Here is an 18,500-nt window from a genome sequence, read left to right on the forward strand (position 1 = left end):
ATTTTTTTTAAAGTATGGAAGTACAGTTTTATTCAATCTGTATCAACACCATAGACACCCACAAAGCTGGACCACCAACAGTTACAGCATTCCATGTTTTAAGACTAATAAGGACATACAGCATCAATTCCTGAGTGAACAGTGCAGTGTAAAATTTAATCTGTATTGCTCAGAAGATATCTTGCAGCATAAAAAGTAACCAAAATGATTGCTTTGTTTTTCATGTCATAAAATACAAGTGTTGACTGCAGAGCAGTGATACTATTTCAGTGGTCAGAAAGCTTGCAGTTCAAAACAAAGGGTCTTGTATGCACCTGCTGCCATGATTGACCGTCCAGGTCAGGCGTCCCCAGTAAAATAAGTCATGGTACAAAACTAAACCAAGAAGTTGCTTGTACTGAGACACATGACTTCACTTGAGAAAGCCTGCATTCTGATTAACCTTCCATCATACAAAAATTCTTTTTAAAAATCCTAGGCAATCACAAATATAAACTAGTTGAATAAAAGACAATGGCAGCTTTTTCTTATGCTGTAAAACCGTGAATCTCATCATCAGAAAAGTTAAGATCATGCAGCAACCTTATCCCCTCATCTGTAAATGGTGTTGGTCCACAGATGCAAAAGAAAACCCTAGAGTTTTCTAAACTTCTTTGCAAAAATTCGGAGAGAAGAGCTCGTGACACCTATCCCCATTTGCCGTTCCATTCTGGAGAAGGTGCCGAGAGAACAAATTCAACATGAAATCTTTTATCTTTTAATGCCAATTTCTCTAGCTGACATCTCCAAATTATATCGTCCTCTGTTTTATTGAAGAACATCAACTTTATCTTTCTGAGACAGGCTATGTGAGTTAAAGCATAATTCAGTACAATAACCATTGGTGTGAAGCCTGTTCCTGCTGCCAATAAAAAAATATCTACTTCCTGGAGTTTGGATACTTTAAAACTGCCCTCAGGACCACTTACAGAAATAAAATCTCCAATCTGAAGATGATCAAGCTCTGATGTGAGGAGTCCAGCAGGATAGATTTTGATCAAAAAGTAGATGTATTAATTTGGAGAAAGAACTGGTTCTTTAAAATCTGAGAGTAAGGAATCAGACACGGGTGTATATGGCTTTACTATTTCTGCACCTGTGACACGGAGCTTGAGGTAAACATGTTGCCCAACTGGCACCTGAAGGTGAGTACTTGGAGGCAGCATCAGACAGAAAAGCCTCGTATCATGAGTAACATCTTCCTTGGAAATTAACTGGCACCGTCTGTAGTATAAGCCTGCGTCTTTCTTTGGAATAAAGGAATCATGTTTCTCCAGGGGATCACCAAGACATTTCCAAGAAATATTTTCTTTCTTTTGTAGGACAATCTCTATTTTTCCAACATTTTCAATAACCCGTACAGAAATATTTTCTTGAACTTCATGGCTTAGTCCAATATGTATGAGGTAAGCATGATCCTTGATGACTGCTTCTGCTCTCAAGGAGTTATCCTGGAGGTCAACGATTACTGAGTCTAAACTGATATCCTTTTGTTTGGTGTATATAACAATGGTGACTGAAGACTCTGTTTGGAACCAATCATAGCTTGGAGAACTAGGGCCTTCCCTGGGCAGTGTGTCTGTCACTTGGCTCTTGGGAAGCATGCCTTTTGGAACAGCAGGTTTCACAGCCATCCTGCCAACCAGGCATTCTTTCAGCATGGATTCATAATTGACCCAACGATGAACCACATTAAAAAGATCCGTTCCATCCGCTCCTGTGGCTCTCATAAGTTCATCCTCCACACCGGATGTTACTCCATGTATGGGCTGACATTGTAAACAAAACCCTCTTACGCATATCCAACAGTTGTCTTTCTTGTTGTGCTTCTTAAGCTCCTCTTCAGTTACTTCAATTAACACGCCCTTCAGTCCTGTTAAGTCCTTTCCACTCTTGGTCAGTCGCATCCAATCCATAAGACTCCTGCCTTGTTTTAAAGGTACCTTGCTGCGCCCCTGGGAGGCGACATGCTGCTGGGAGCCGGGGCTGGGAAAGCCTGGGAAGGGACTTTAAGCATCCTGGGCCCCCGGCTCTGGCCGCATCCAGGCTCCACCACCGGACAGGCTCGCCTGGCCTGGCGGGACCCCAGCAGCTACCACTGTCTGTGCCAGCTCCTTGCCCCGGCTGAGGCCAAGCCCCCGACCCACTTCAGGGGTCCTCAATAAGTTATTTTAATTTCAAGTTAGAAATTCTATTTCAGTTAGATTTGTTAGCAGTTGCAAAAGAAACTGACTTAAGTAAGACATTTAAAGTTGAAAAGCAAAATGTGTGGAAGATAATGAGACAGTTCTCAGAAAAGCCTAAAAAAAATTATAGAAAAAATAAAGGATCACATTTTCTTATCCCAAGTGTGTCGAGTAAGGTAGAGAGAACTACACAATGATTATGTCATAGGAACAGTGTGGTGAGGTATCTAGGACAGGACAGATCTGCTAACATCATCTCTGTGGTCTGGAGGATTTCCCCCATTGAGATTCATCATGCCATGCACCTGAGAGTCACGTCATGGGGAAGACATCAAGTTTTAAAATGATAAACGCCTGTGATCATTTGAGTATAAATTGGCCTACGGAAATTGGCAATATTAGGAGGTGTGGCCTTCTTGAAGTAGGTGTGACCTTGTTGGAGGAAGTGCATCACTGTGGGGTTGGGCTTTGAGGTTCTATTATCAAGTTCTTCCCAGTGAGGAGAGAGTCTCCTGGCTGCCTTTGGATCAACATGTCGAACCCTTGGCTCCTCCAGCACCATGTCTGCCTGCAGGCTGACATGCTTCCTGCCATGATGATAATGGATTGAAACTCTGAAACTGTAAGCCAGCACCAACTAAATGTTTGCCTTTATAAGAATTGCCTTGGTCATGGTGTCTCTTCACAGCAATGAACCCTTAACTAAGACAACACCTAACTAAAACAATCAATGACACCCAGGACAATATGTTCTACCAGAACCCAGCAACCGTACCACAGTATTCTCTGAGAAATGCAATATAGCTGAAATATGAGATAAGGACTTCAAAATACTTATTATGAATATATGTTCAAGGACATTAAAGACTGAATTCATTAATAAAGTCTGTGAAATGGAAAACAGTAGAATAAAATAATGAAAATGGTGTAAGACATGAATATCAAATTAGAATCACTAAACACATACAAACTGAGATAAATCTAGAAATATAATTTTAGAAAGTCAAACAAAAACTGGGAAGCTTCACCAACAGAATACATATAAGACATAGAAGAGAGATTTTCAGGCATCGAAGACAAGGGAGAAAAAATAGAATACCTCAGTCAAAGAAAGTGTTAAATATTTAAATATCCAGACACAAAATATCCAGGAAATCTGAAACACTATGAAGATACCAAGTCTATGGATAATAAAAATAGAGGAATGAGAAGAAGCCCAGGTCAATGGTACAAAAACTATTTTCAAGAAAATCACAGAAGAAAATCGTCCTAACATAAAGAAGGAGTTCCCTATCAAGGTACAGAACACCAAACAGAATGGAAAAGAAAAAATTCTCTACAAGACATAATTATCAACACACTAAAAGTACAGAACAAAGAGTAGACAAATTTCAATCCACCAACATGCTGCTCTGGCAAGGTATCACAACCAAAGATGTGATTCAACTGGAATTCAGACAAGCCACACACCGTTAATCCTCCTGGCTGGAATACACACCTTTAATCCCTCTGGCTGGAATACAGACATGCTTTCAGTACACACACCTTTAATCCCACACACTGGTGTCTAATTGAAGGGCAGACAAAGTGATGAATCAGAGAAAGATTTGAAAGAATGAGTCAGAGATGGGATACACCCAACTCTCATGAGAACAAACAGGAAAGGAAGACTACTTAAAGAGGGTGAGGGAGAGAGAATTCAATGTAATTTAACTCACTTCAGTTTGGGGCCATAATAATAATGATAATCTAACCTATACGATGACCCAATAAAAAGAAAATTATAGGCAATTTCTCTATATGAGCATAGAAAAAAATCAATGAAATACTTGGAAACCAAATATAAGAACACATCAAAAAAAATAATTTACCATGACCAAGTAGGCTTAATCCCAGAGATGCAGGAAATGTTCAACGTATGTAAATCAGTAAATGTAATTCACCCTATAAACAAACTGAAAGACAAAAGCTACATGATCATCTTATTAGATGGAGAAAAGGCCTTTGACAAAATCCAAACAGCTATGCATATTAAAAAGCCAATATTAACCTAAATATACAAAAACTACAATCACTCCCACCAAAATCAGGAATAAGATTATGTTGTCTCCCCTTTCCATATGTATTCAATATTTCCCGTGAAAGCTTAGCCAGAGCAAAAAGAAAACTAAAGGAGACCCAAGGATACAGAAAATAGGAAGAAGTCAAAGTATCTTTATATGTAGCTGATATGATTTTATATATAAATGACCCAAAATCTTCACCATAAAACTGTTATAGCTGATAAACAATTTTATCAAAGTAGAAATATACACAAAACCAGAAGCATCCTATGTACAAAGCATAAACGTATTGAGAAATAAATCAGTGAGACAACATTTTTCACCATAGTAATGTGAAGAAAATGAATGTTGTGATTCCTCGGATGATTTAAATGGAAACAGACCTATTTCAAGATCCAGATATACAACTTTTGGAAATAGACCCAAGTGTCTCAAAAAATCCTACTAGAGGGACACTTGCTCAACCATGTTCATTGCTGTTCTATTTGTAATAGACAAAAACTGGGAACCACCACCATGTCTGTCGATGGATGAATGGATAAAGAAAATGTGGTACATTTGCACTGCAATATTTCTCAACTGTTAAAAAATAAAACAGTAATCATGAAATTAATAAGTAAATGGATGGAGGATGAGAAAAATCACCCTGATGGATCCCAGAACCATAAAGACATGATATGGATTTACTTGAATAATATGTGAATATTAACTTCTAGTCTTTGATAAGCAGACTAAAATTGGTATAACCACAGAGGTTAGGTAGAGTAAAGGATTACTGGGGAGAAAAGGATCTCCAGTGCAAGGGGAAATAGACTGGACAGTAGGTAAGGAATCAGAGAAAAGAAGAGGTAAGTAAGGGAAGGAATTTGGGGAGGGACAACTAAAGCCAAGGGGTATTTGAGAGGGTATATGGAAACCTACTATAGTAGGAACTTCTTTAAACATATACAAATAATAAAGTAATATACCTGGGATAACCAGTGATGAGGGAGACAAAACCCAGCTAGACTTCTCTAACCACCAAATGAAACTTCCAGTGCTATGAATGTATTATACCTAACTGAGTTGTTGGCAAAGGGTCCTCATGGAAACCCCCAAACAACCCAGGCCACTGACAAGGCTACTTGTGGCTCTCCACCAATGGCTAGTAAGGCTCTGTTGGTGAAGACAACACATGCATAATTCATTGAACATGGAGAAGTCAGTTTGGTGTCTACCTAGAGCATTGATCCTTACTGACTAGTGTTCATGACACTGACAAGGATATACTTTACATGCTACCAGAAGAAAAAGCTAGATAGCAACCCAACTACAAACCCTTTGATCTACAGTTGTAACTTGACTCCAAGTTACGCTGAAATAAAAGTTGAGGGAGTAGCCAAGCATTATCTGTTTGGATTTAAGGCCCTCCTCATGAGATGGAGCCCATCCCTAACACTGAAAAGGGATGAAGAACTGGGTCTAGATAGGTCAGTGACATTGGGAAAAACAAATACTACTCTTCTGATAAAGGAACATGGCAATAAAATGATTCCTAGTGGCATTTTACTGTAGTTTTAGATCACATAGAAAATAAGATCTTCTAGATGCAACAGGGTGGGTATACATAAAAACTCACACAGATTGTGGCAGCATGCACAGGACCTGCACAGGTCTAACCTAGATGGGATGTCTGTAACTCAAGAGGAACAGGACACAGCATCACCCTTGACCCAGAAGCCATTACCAATTAACACCTGCTGGCAGAGGTAACATTAGTTTTCTCCAACAAGGTCTCACTGTGTACACACCACATTTAAAAGTAGGCCCCATGCCCAGTATAATGGTCAACACAAAACAAATTCAATGGTATTTTTGGAGGGGTTTTACCTCACAGTGCTTTGCCTGGACTTTTTTTTTTTTTAAGCCATACAGGTCTTTTTCTTACATAGTATAGTTTCTCTGATTTTCTGTTTTCCTGAGATTTCTGTTTGTATGTCTGCCTCTCTTTTTGTTGTTCTTGTTTGTTTGTTTGTTTGTTTTTACATTTTGGTGTTTATTTTTTTAAAACTTAGTTGTTTGTTTTCTAATGTGAAAAAGAAAGGGCATGTATATTGGTGAAAAAGAATGGTGAGGATTTGGGTGGGTTGGGGGGAGGGGCAGATCGGTAAGGACTTGGAGAAGGGGTAACTGACCAGAACATATACATAAAAGTATTTAAAGAAAAATAAAAATGATATGTAAGATATATAATAAATATATATATAATATTATATATGTATATAGCATGCCACAGTATTCTGCTTGCAGCAGTGACCGAAAGCCACATACTAAACTAATTACATGGAAGCAAGCCTATGAATGGTGGTTCTATCACAGTTAACTTTTTTTGTTTGTTTACTTTTCGAGGCAGAGTTTCTCTGTGTAGCCCTGGCTGTCCTGGAACTCATTCTGTAGACCAGGCTGGCCTCTAACTCAAAAATCCACCTGCCTCTGCCCTCCAAGTGCTGGGATTAAAGACATGCGCCACTGCTGCCTGGCCACAGTTAACTCTTAAAGTACTTTTAAAATATAAAATTAATATTATGTCTGATTCCTTTGTCTCACTACAATTATTCTAGGAACACCAAACTGTTCTTCTATACAATTATATAGAGGTAGTAAGTAAAATATGGGTTCAATAAGAAGAAACAGGATGCTTATGGGTGTTTTATTAGAAGTCAGGTGTTTTTGTTCTCGATCTGCTAATGATTGCATTTTGTGAACATTCTGTCATGTTTATAGATATCTAACTTCGAATTTCTTGGAAGACAATTTTTGCGACACAGCAGCAGAAGCATTTCTTGTTGCCAGAAGAGGTTGAAGTGAATCACCCAGTACATTAATGACACTTAATAATGCAGCTAACTGTAGCCAGATTTATGCTAATGTCTGGAAATTTTTCTGGCTCTGAAAGTCTACAAGTTATTATCTAAAAAGCATAAGTGTATCAGGTTCCTATTTGAAGTAGCTACAGAGAAGTATCTGAAAAAGACTGCTGAGCTTAGTCACCCCCAGACATGGCTCATGCCTTGTGGTTATATTCACTGCCGAATGGGCCAAAAATCCCCACAAACCTTTCAAAATTACCCTGAATATAATTATAGAGAGTGTTATTAAGAGGATTGCTTAATTTTAGTAGAATTAATAATGAAATGATTTTCATTGAGGCACATGCACTGTATAATTTGAATAATATGTTTGCATAGCTCATGGTTACAGATACTTTTTCATCCTCGGGAAAACATACGTCAGCCAGTTTTGTCTGAACAGTTATAAAGCAGAGTAATTAAATCTACTTAGGAATCCCATGACCACTTTTAAGCTGTATGCAGTGCATCTTCCAAGTTATCCATCTCTGTGGCTCTGAGGACCAAAACTAGAGAGGAGAGCCGGTGGTTCAAACTGCCTCAGTATGCATTTCAGATTTATAAACTTACTTGTGAAAACAATCTTTCCGTGCTTAATTTTTCTTTGAAAGCATAGATAATCACATACCCTCCTTCTTTAGAATGTTTGGCTGTCTGTCTGAAGTAGCAAAAACAAAGCTTTTGAGAACTGCAGAACACCAGAAGCTAAGGGGTAAAAATGAGCAACTTTCATTCTTCCGGTAATCTTTTCAAAAGTGTCCGACAGCTTGTCAATGTGATAACATCCTTAATCCTGCAACATATTTACACTACAATTTAGTTTAAATAATTTACTTCTTAGATATTAAAACTTCTCTACGAAGAATATAACAGAGTCAAGAAGATTTAATGTCAGGAATGATGCACACAGTTGGCGATATAAACCCAGCGTTGTGATTCTCAAATGAATTGTGGGGCAAAAACACATGCCTATAAATACAAATGCCTTATTTAGACAACATGATATTTATGGGAAACCATGATCAAATGTTAAGAAGAATAAAAAGGAAATGGAAAGGAAATTTTCATTCATAACCTACTATTTCTTTTTTTATTTTTGTCTTTTATTTATTTACTTGTTTATTTCTTTGTTTATCACACTCCAGATTTTATTCCCCCTCTCCAGATCCACCCTCCAACTGTTCCACATCCCATACCTCCTCCCATCCCCCTTGTCTCCACGAGGATGTCCTCACCTCCCACCACTCTACCCAACCAGACCTCTAAACTCCCTGGGGCCTCCGTATCTTGAGGGTTTAGGTGCATCTTCTCTGACTGAACCCAGACCTGACAGTCCTCTGCTGTATATGTGTTGGGGGCCTCATATCAACTGGTATATGTTTCCTGGTTGCTGGTCCAGTGTTTGAGAGATCTCAGGGGCCCAGGTTAATTGAGACTGCTGTTCCTCCTACAGGGTCGCCCTCCTCCTCAGCTTCTTCCAGTTTTTCCCTAATTCAGCCACAGGGTTCAGCAGCTTCTGTCCATTAGTTGGGTACAAATATCTGCATCTGACTCTTTCAGCTGCTTGTTGGGTCTTTTGTAGGACAGTCATGATAGGTGCCTTTTTGTGAGAGATCCATAGCCTCTGTAATAGTGTCAGGCCTTGGGACTGCCCCTTGAGCTGGATCCCACTTGGACCTGTCGCCGAACCTTCGTTTCCTCAAGCTCTTCTCCATTTCCATCCCTGCAGTTCGCGCATGTCCTTTTGGGTCTGAGTTACCTCACTTGGGCAGCTCTGAGACTTGGGGGTGGGGTGGGGTGGTCGTTCTTACCAACTGCTCTGAGTGCAGCAGATCTTCTAGGATAGGTGAGGATAAGACCAGCTAGCAGTCTGCCCCAGCAGAAAACACAGGACAGCATAACCTACTTTCTCCAATAAAGTATTTTCATTAGTCTAACTAGAAAGTTGTTAATTTAATTTTAATTCAAAATATGAAATAGGTTGTGGGTCACTTGTTCTGGTTGAGCACATATGTGGTCCCGAGTCCTCCTAGCCGCTGGGGTGTAGGAATGCAGCTTAGCCAAGCAAAATGGTAGACGCTGGACTACATTTACCCTCCCTCATCATGTGTTGGCTTGTGGAAGCACCAATGCACACAGCTCAGGAGATGAGAGAGTGCAGCCATGTGATGAAATGTGTATCTGTTTTAATGAGATATGACTAGAGGTAGGCTAACTCCTCAAAGGCTAATGGAAAGAAAGCGATAATCACAGGTTACATAAGCTGGGACCAGGAACACTGTGATAGTTGCTTTGCTGCTCCACAGTTAATCTAAACAATTGGTTATTAATCTGGAAATTAAGCATTATCTTAACCATTTCACAGGTTAGGGGAATTGCTCAATAACTTCCCCGGTTCACTTTATTATAATGTAGTATCTTTTCCTAGGATTTCTTCTACTCTGCCTGCTAGTTCACAAAAGGGAGAAGGGGCATTAGGGTAAAGCCAGTTGTTTTGTCTGCCATTCATAGTTCCACCTCTATGACAATAGACTTCTCGTATCACATGAAAACTTCCTATGGAGGAGGATGAGAAAGGACAATTACGTCTGCCTATGATGAAATAAAAATTCTGGTTGAAAGGAAACGGAGCAATGGCTGTAGACTCATCTAGCATTGAAAAATCAAAATAACAAAAGCAACGTATGACTGTTTGCATGGCATGGTACATTCACACAGACATGGCAATAGAATAAATCACAATGAATTAAGATGAGAGAAAAACAAAATTATAGTCACTGCTTCCTCCTCAGGCCAGCTTGTTACACACAAAAGGTTTATAAGTCTTTCATGAGTGTGCAAAGTAACTGTATATTTATATGCTGATGACACTGATTGACATGAATAAATCTGGTGGCTCTTTAAAGGGAATAAGCTCACACTGTCATAGCCTTGTGAATAGATACCCCTTTAAAGGGAAATCAAGGGGATTAAGCATTATGAGCAAACGTTTCTTGTCTCCCAATCAGTTCAGGAATGACTACACATACTAATGAGCAGTTGATGATGACCATCTGGATAACAAAGACTCAACTGTGCCTTTTTATTATATGGCAGGATTCAGAAAGAGAATACAAGGTAAATTTTTCACAGCCAGTTGAATTTTTACTCACTTCTAGTACTCAGTTATTCCCTGAATATTTTAAAAGAATTTCAAAATGGAATAGACCCATGGACATAATCTAATCAAACGTCTTTGTATAAAATTTATGGGAGAATTTCAATGGTAAGCTTACCATTATAGATAGGGGAGAATGCATGAGACACTGCTTTGAAGGCCACAGTAATTAAATGCTAAGCTGTTTGATAGGATGCCATCTGTGGGCTTTGCAGCTTCTGCTGATCACCAAGGGAGACTGACTGACCTGTGTCATGCTAAAATGTTTCCCTCTGAGGGACAGCGAACAAGCCACTGTACTTTCAAGGCCAATTTGTACAATGCTTTGAACAGATACTTAGAGCCTCGTCCTCAGAAGTGAAAATGATGGAAAGTGTTCATAATGAGCATGTGTGTGTGTGTGTGTGTGTGTGTGTGTGTGTGTGTGAGAGAGAGAGAGAGAGAGAGAGAGAGAGAGAGAGAGAGAAAGAGAGAGAGAGAGAGAGAGAGAGAGCGAGAGCGCATGAATGCTTTGTTGATTCCACAGTAACAAAGAATCAAACCTCTAGGCATAAACCTTATACTCTACCCTTAATCTGAGTAAGATGAAAAGACTGTCTTGAAAAAAAATGTGCTGGAACTATGCAAGCTCACAGAGAATATTGATGTTCCTGGGTAAGAAGCCATAAAAGACATGTAGATAAAGCACTAAGAGCTGCACAGATATGGAAGAAGCTGGAGAGAATGTGCATGATTTAAAATAGAGTGATTTAAAATAAAATGGTGATTGACTAAATGAACCATGTTTCCTGGCGCCAAAAAAAAAAAAAAAGAAGTTATGTAAGCACAAAATTAAATACATTCATGGTATTGTTTCAATATTTTGTATGGTCATCTGGACACGTTTGAGAAAATGTATCTTTACTAATTGATAAATGAATTAAGAAGCCATAATTATTAGTTTTTTGTTTTATATTCTGCATGTCCATAATTTCTGGAACATCTTCAAAAAACAAAGCATTCACATAACAAGTGAATATGATTCTACAGGTTTCAAAAACTAGTCATAAAATTTAATAGTTAAGACAAAAATGCATTATATTTCAAATAAAAACTAGGACTGTAAAGCATCAGAAAAGGATAGAGAATGAATGCAAAATGGCTAAAGAGCGAAAGAGAGTCAGAACGATGGGGAAGAGAGATGGAGAACGAAAAGGGAAAGAGCAGGACAAGAAGAGGCCTCAAAAGAAGGACAAAAGAAAATATGGATGAAAAAAAAAAGGGAAGGGACAGGAGGTAGAAGGGGAAGGGGCAGAAGGCAGAGGGGGACGGAGGGACAAGACAGACAGCTGAGGGGCAGGGGAGTGATGGGAGAAGAGAAGAGGCTGTGTAGAATGCAATGTGTATGAAAAAGAAGAGAAGCAGTGGAAAGGAATGAATAGGAGGAAGGAGGAATGTGGAAGGACCACATATTCCTGTTAAACTAAAGATCTAGAACACAGAATGGTATGGCTAGAGAGTTAACTTTCATTCTCTACTTCAAGGAAATGTAGCAAACTACTTAGTTTCCAGAAAGCATAGAATTTAAGTTAAAGTAAATTAGTCTTAAACCATTGACATTGTTCTCATTAGTGTTTATAAATCTTGATAGCGGAAAACTGTAGTCTTTCTCACTTGACATTATTCTGAATTTTTTTCATCAGTGTGCAATTCTAGATAGCTAAGGAAAAAGATAGGAAAGTCTTATTTATTAAATATGGATATTATATATGTTTATAAGTAAATGTATTTATATATATTTATAAATAAATGTATTATATTTATAAATAAATATATTATATTTATAAATATGAAATAGTAAAGTAAAAAGGTGTAAAAATTGTTCTTAGGGCCAGTATAGGTCCTTGCCACAAAGCCTAACAGCCTGAGTTTGATTTCCAGACCCCATGTGGTAGAAAGAAAGAACCCATTGGTTCTTCTGACATCCACATGCTTGCTGTATCATTCACACTTGTGTATACCCATGGGCAAGGACACACACACACATACACACACACACACACACACACACACAAAACATGTCATATGTGTGGCCAAGGCACTCCCTTTTCCCATATCCTTCTGATATATTGAGTTAGAATCTACTTAGATAAATTCAAAAGACTGCAAATTCTGAGAGGTCCACACTGTTTCTGAAGAGTTAAACAGTTTGGAAGTAGTTTACCTGGGTAATGATGCACAGGAAATATACTGTGGTGCAGCACACTAATGCTATAGTAATATAAATGTAGTGTGAGAGTTAAGTAATAATTCTGAGAAATGTCCTTAACTGAAATGGCATTAACAAAATACAATTGTAATTCTTTCTATTAGAGATATAAGCAGGTCTCTAGTCATATCTATTCTTGAGTGTGGAACATGTATAAATTTAGGTATGCTGAAGCCAAGTCTGAGGAAGATGTAGTTTTATAATTTATAACTCTTACTTTTTTTTTTTTAGTAATCCAAAGAAGGGTTTTCAAGAATTCATATCATTATTTGTGCTGGTTACTCTTCTGTCAACTTGACACAAACTGGAGTTATTTGGGAAGAGGATACCGCAATTGAACAACTGCCTCTATCAGATTTGCCAGTCTGTCTGGAATGTTGTTTTGTTTTGTTGGGTTGTTTTGTTTTGTTTTGTTTTTTTGATTAATGATTGATATGAGAGGGCCCAGTTCACTGGGATGAGGTGGTCTTGAGCTGGATGACAAAGCAGGCTGATCAAGGAATCGGGGACCAGGCCATGAGTGGCATCCCTCCATGGCTCTTGCTTCAGTTCCTGCTTCTGGCTTCCTGCTTGAGTTTTTGCCCTGATTTGCCTTCATGATGAAGTTATAATAAAGTTGCCCTGTAAATTATAATAAAGCCTTTCCTTCTCAGTTGCTTTTGATTATGCTTATCACTGCAGCAACAACAACAAAAAATAACTAAAACACTGTTAAAATATCAACCCAGACATATTTTGTAGGCTCTTGGGCCTGGCAAATGTCCAGACTTCTTGCTTGGTTGGGTTTATTTTGCTTGTTGGTTTGGTTGGTTGTGTTGTGTTGTGTTTTGTTTTGTTTTGTTTTGTTTTGTTCCAGTCTGTAGTGTTTGAAAAAACTACTCTTTGCTACTCATGTCTACATTGTGTGCTGCAGGTAAGCCTACAGTCTTAATTAGTTAATATAACAAATATAGAAAAGAGATATTTATCAGAGACATTTTCTGATTTGTAAGTATTACTGCTATATCCAGTTTGGAGATACAGGTGCTATGTCATTGAACAAGGAAGCTAAGAAAACAATCCACAGAATTAGCTCTTCGAGTATATGTGTGCCAGGTCCATAGCGTTTGTGTGAGAATGGCAATGGAATGTACCTGATCTCAAGGTCAGGGACATTGCTAGCCCTGAGTTACACTGGAGAATCATTTCAAATATAACATAACTGCTTGCTATATACTTCCTTATTCAATACTATATTCAACATGTCATCCACACACTCACCATTTCTATAGGTGCGTTCTAAAGGCTTAGTAAGGGAAGGCCTAAAACTTGGGAAGAGGATGCTTTCCAGTAGTGTTAAACCTTAGTACACAAAGCAAGATGGGAGGAATGGAACTATGGCTTTGTGGTTAAGAACATTAGCTGCTCTCACAGAAAATGCACATTTGGTTCTTAGGACCCATATCAGGAATTTCACTGCTGCCTGTAATCCAACCTCAGCTCAGGTTTTCAAATGTTCTCTTCTGCCTTCTGCCAACTCCTGTACTCATGTGCATTCACACACACACACACACACACATTCACACATGCATGCACATGAACTCACACACACACAATTAAAATAGTTATAAAAACATTTGATCCTTAAGTAAGCCAGAGGATATATACTCAGACACAATGATCCTGTCACCAATTACGTAACACCCATGCTGCCATTACCTTTAGACCTCATAGAATTTGATAAGATCTTCTCATTGTTCCTATGTTTAGAGAGCACTCATTGCATAACTATACAAATGACAAATAATGTGTCTCTTTCCACCAAATGGTTCCATCATGCTGTGTCTCTTTTCTCACTTTGTCACCATTACCTGCTGCACAATAGTTATTTAATATTTAATATGTATTCATTTTGCTAAGGATCTGACAGAAACACTGAAAGGTTCTCAGAACTCTTGTCTTCTCTTTGCTTCTGCAATTAATCAAAATCTATAAAACAAAGATAATTTACAGCACAGTCAATGCAATAATTTATCAACATTTGCTTAAGAAAGTAAGAAATATTGTATTGGTATAATGTGACAATTTTGATAGTGTATTCTTTAATTTTGATTAATTAATTAATTTACTTTATATCCTGACCACAGTTTTTCCTCCCTCCTTTCCACCAAGTCATTTGCTTCCCCCACCCTATAGCCACTAATCCTGCCTTTCTTTTAAGAAAAAGGAAGTTATATCATGGATATCAACTGGCCTTGACACATCAAGGTATAGTAAGACTAGACACATCTCCTACTAAAGCTAGAAGGGGCAGCCCAGTAGGGGGAAAGAGTCCCAAAGGCAGGCAACCAAGTCAGAGACAAGCCCTGGTCCTACTATTAGAAGTCCCACATGAAGACCCAACTGCACAACTGTTACACATGTGCAGAAGACCTAGACCCATCCCATGCATGTTCTCTGGTTGGTGGTTCAATCTCCATGAGCATCTGTGTGCCCAGATCTGTTGATTCTGTATATTTTCTCATGGTGTCTTTGACCCTTCTGGCTCCTACAATCCTTCTTCTCCCTCTTCTGCTGGATTCTCCAAGCTCCACCTAATGTTTGGCTGTAGGTCTCTGCATTCATTTCCATCAGTTGCTGGGTGAAAGCCTCTGTGGCAAGAATTATGCTAGGCTCCTATCTGCAAGTATAGCAGAATACCATTAACAGTGTCAGGAATGGGCTCCCTTTCATGGCATGGGTCTTAAGTTGGATCAATTGTTGGTTGGCCATTACCTCAATTTCTGCTACACCTTTACCCTTGCACATCTTGTAGGCAGGACAAATTGTAGGTCAAAGGTTTTGTGGCTGGGTTGCTATCCCAGTCCCTCCTTTGGAAACCTTCCCTGGTTACAGAGCATGGCTGTTTCAGACTCCATATTCCCCATTCTTAAGAGTCACCCTCGTAGATTTCTTAGAGTTTCCATTGTCCTAGGTTTCTAGTTCATCCCAGAGACATCTCCCTCCAATTCAAATTATCTCTCCCTTTCCCCCCCACCTCTCTCTCTCATACATAGTCTATAAACTGTCAGTTACAATCACCATCATGATTGCTATCATCATACTCATTGCATAAGACTGTATTCTGTTATGACAACTGGGGTGATAGTTTTCTGTGTGTCTTAGACTAAGTTGATATGTTTCTTTCATTAGGTCATTATGATTCATTATTGTTTACTTAAGCATTTCTGAAAATACTGAATAAACAAGGGTGTGAGAGATTGTACACTCTCAGATGAAACAGAATTCTAAGCACATGAAGACTTTATGAAAGCAAACGTCTAAGACAGTGACCCACAGATGTGACAGGAATGAGCTGTGAGGAAATAAAGTCAGGAATAGTTTGAAACACTTTGCTTCCAAAGGCTTCAAAGAAAAAATATTTTGGAAAATCCAAGTACATCATCGTGAAAGCAATCCAAAATTAAACTTAGTTTTGACAGTTTTTGTAACCCTAATGTTTAGAATTTAGAATGTTCAATATTCATGCTTTCTTATGATAAATTAAGTGTTTGTATAAAACTGAAATATTCATTTATTCTCATTCAGTTAAACAGTAGCTGTTTGTTATGTCTGATTTGGTAAACATGATAAACAGAATGATAGCTAATGAAGCTTATAAACCAATATCAATTATCAGTTATGTACGTGTAAACACTGTACACTTGGAACTAAGACACATGAGAATAAAGCAGAGGGAAGTGATGAGGGCCAGATGTTAAAGAGTAATGAATATTTGATTCTGTGTTAACACACATTATGGAGCTATTATTGTTTTAACTGGCTATCAAGAATACACAGGGTTAGACAAAAATAGACAAATATTTGCACTTGAGGTTGACTGACAGGTAAAGATTTCCCAAGTGCACAGAACAGGGGTGATGTATAAGAAAGAAAAAAAAAAAAAGCACAGAAAAAATAGCTAACTAAAATAAATAAAGGAGGCTGGAGAGGTGGCTCAGTAATTGAGAGCACTGGCTGTTCTTCCAGAGGATCTGGGTACAAAACAGAGCTCCCAAATGACTGCTTACAACAGTCTGTAACTCTAGTCCAAAGGGATCAGGTGCCCTTTCCTGGTGCATAAACATGTATGCAGGCAAAACGTGCATACATATAAAAATAACAAGTAAATAAAATGTTCTTTCAAGAAAGGTAAGAAATTACATAAATATTCAGTAAATACAGTTAATAGCTGTCCAGGAGATTACTCCACAGACAAAACTGAAAGCAGAGAGGCATGCATGTGACTGACTCTCATTTACAACAGACTTCTCTGCCCTCTAAGGAAAGGGGATTTTCTGTAGACCCTCTTCTAAGTCCTTTATAGTTACTAGTTCATAGCACTCCTGTGAAACAGATTCACTTAGTACATGGAAGCTGGCTTCACATCAAAGACTGGTACTTCATTGTGAAGGAGAAAGAAAATAATACTTACCTCTTAAATAGTGACTTCATTAGGAATCTTTGAACCTAGTTTTAAACACCGAGTTCAGTAGATAAAACTGATTATTTTTATTCTATGGGGTGTCTTAAGTTACAAAATGGCACTATTAATCTTTTACAGGTACTTCAATTAAATGAACCTAGTAAAGTTTTTGGAAACACATTATGTTCAATATTAAATATGTATTTTCCTAATTGAAGCAATGCTACTTGTTTGCAGATGAAACAGTCCCCCTCAGAACGACTTTTTATTACTAATACAGTTTAGTGACTCTCTTAGAAAAGTGCTCATTTTCTTTTCCTAACATAGAGCCAATAAAAAATATACTAAATCTAAAAGTAAAATGAATGTCCCTTAAAGGTATTCTCTGGGTTTTATTCTTACAATTTATGAGAATGTACAAAAGAAGAGAAAAATATTCCATATTGAGTCCCTCAGTGAGCACAAATGATTCCCTTTGTAAATAACAAGTTTCTAGACAAAGACTTTTATTTTATTTGCCTTCTGTGCCTTTGCTGTGGCTCCTTCCTGATCGAGAAAACGGGAAGAAAAAGCAGGTAACACTTCCACTGCAGATCTATCAGCACAGCCTTTGACCCTCCCCACCCACCAAAATGTTCCACATAGAATCCTTAGCACCCAACGCAAAGTCTCAATAATATATACTCAGGAATGCATGGGCAAACAAAAGCATTAGTGAAAACATGCTCGCCTGCAAGCTCTTCTTAAAGAAATAGCAAGAATATAACTTCACCAATTTGTTTCTTTTCTCAGATTCTCTTTTCCTTCTTTTCCCCTTGTATTCACATTATCCCTGTCTCTATGGTTTGTTTTGTATGTATTTTTCACTCCATTTAGCCTATAAATCTTTAACATAGGGTTTGTGCTTTGAAGCCTGGGTTTCCTCAAGAGAAAACCGAGCACAATATCCCATTCCTTCTGGGATCACATTGCATATTTATTAGATTAAGTTAATCCAGTTCAGTATTGACAGAGCTCTCTCTCCAACCATCTTCCATGATACTGGAAGAGTGTAGCACCTGAAACATAAATGCTGGTCTGCATATAATTTTCCCTGTGCTCCCTAGTATTAATTGAGAAGCCACGGGCTGAAAGCCAGTACCATATTCTGTATTAATGAATTATTAATACTTTTCTATTCCTTGTTAAACTTGTGTAGGTGTGTAATTTTATTTTATACTTAATAAGCAATGTTCAGAATGTGGTTCAAAGTTTAGAACATATCTAAATTGCTGGGTCATTCCTATTTTGACTCTTACATTTTAGTCCCTCAGGTAAATATTATTGATGCCTAAGATATTACCAGCTTTCATAGGATGTCATCCCAGATGCATACACTCTGTGACACAACCACAAGTAAGTTAGGAAGCTGAACACTCTATATTGTTGCCAAGCATGGATTTAAAAGATTTAGGATCTAACCAAGCTTTTACAGG

General features: G+C 38.2%; 1 pseudogene; it reads right to left on the reverse strand.

The window, feature by feature from the left end:
* Positions 1-469: 469 nt before the first annotated feature.
* Positions 470-2,056, reverse strand: LOC114622449 (annotated as a pseudogene).
* Positions 2,057-18,500: the final 16,444 nt, after the last annotated feature.

This window comes from Grammomys surdaster, unplaced genomic scaffold (assembly GCF_004785775.1).
Source record: "Grammomys surdaster isolate TR1022 unplaced genomic scaffold, NIH_TR_1.0 188, whole genome shotgun sequence".
In the NCBI taxonomy this organism is placed as follows: Eukaryota; Metazoa; Chordata; class Mammalia; order Rodentia; family Muridae; genus Grammomys; species Grammomys surdaster.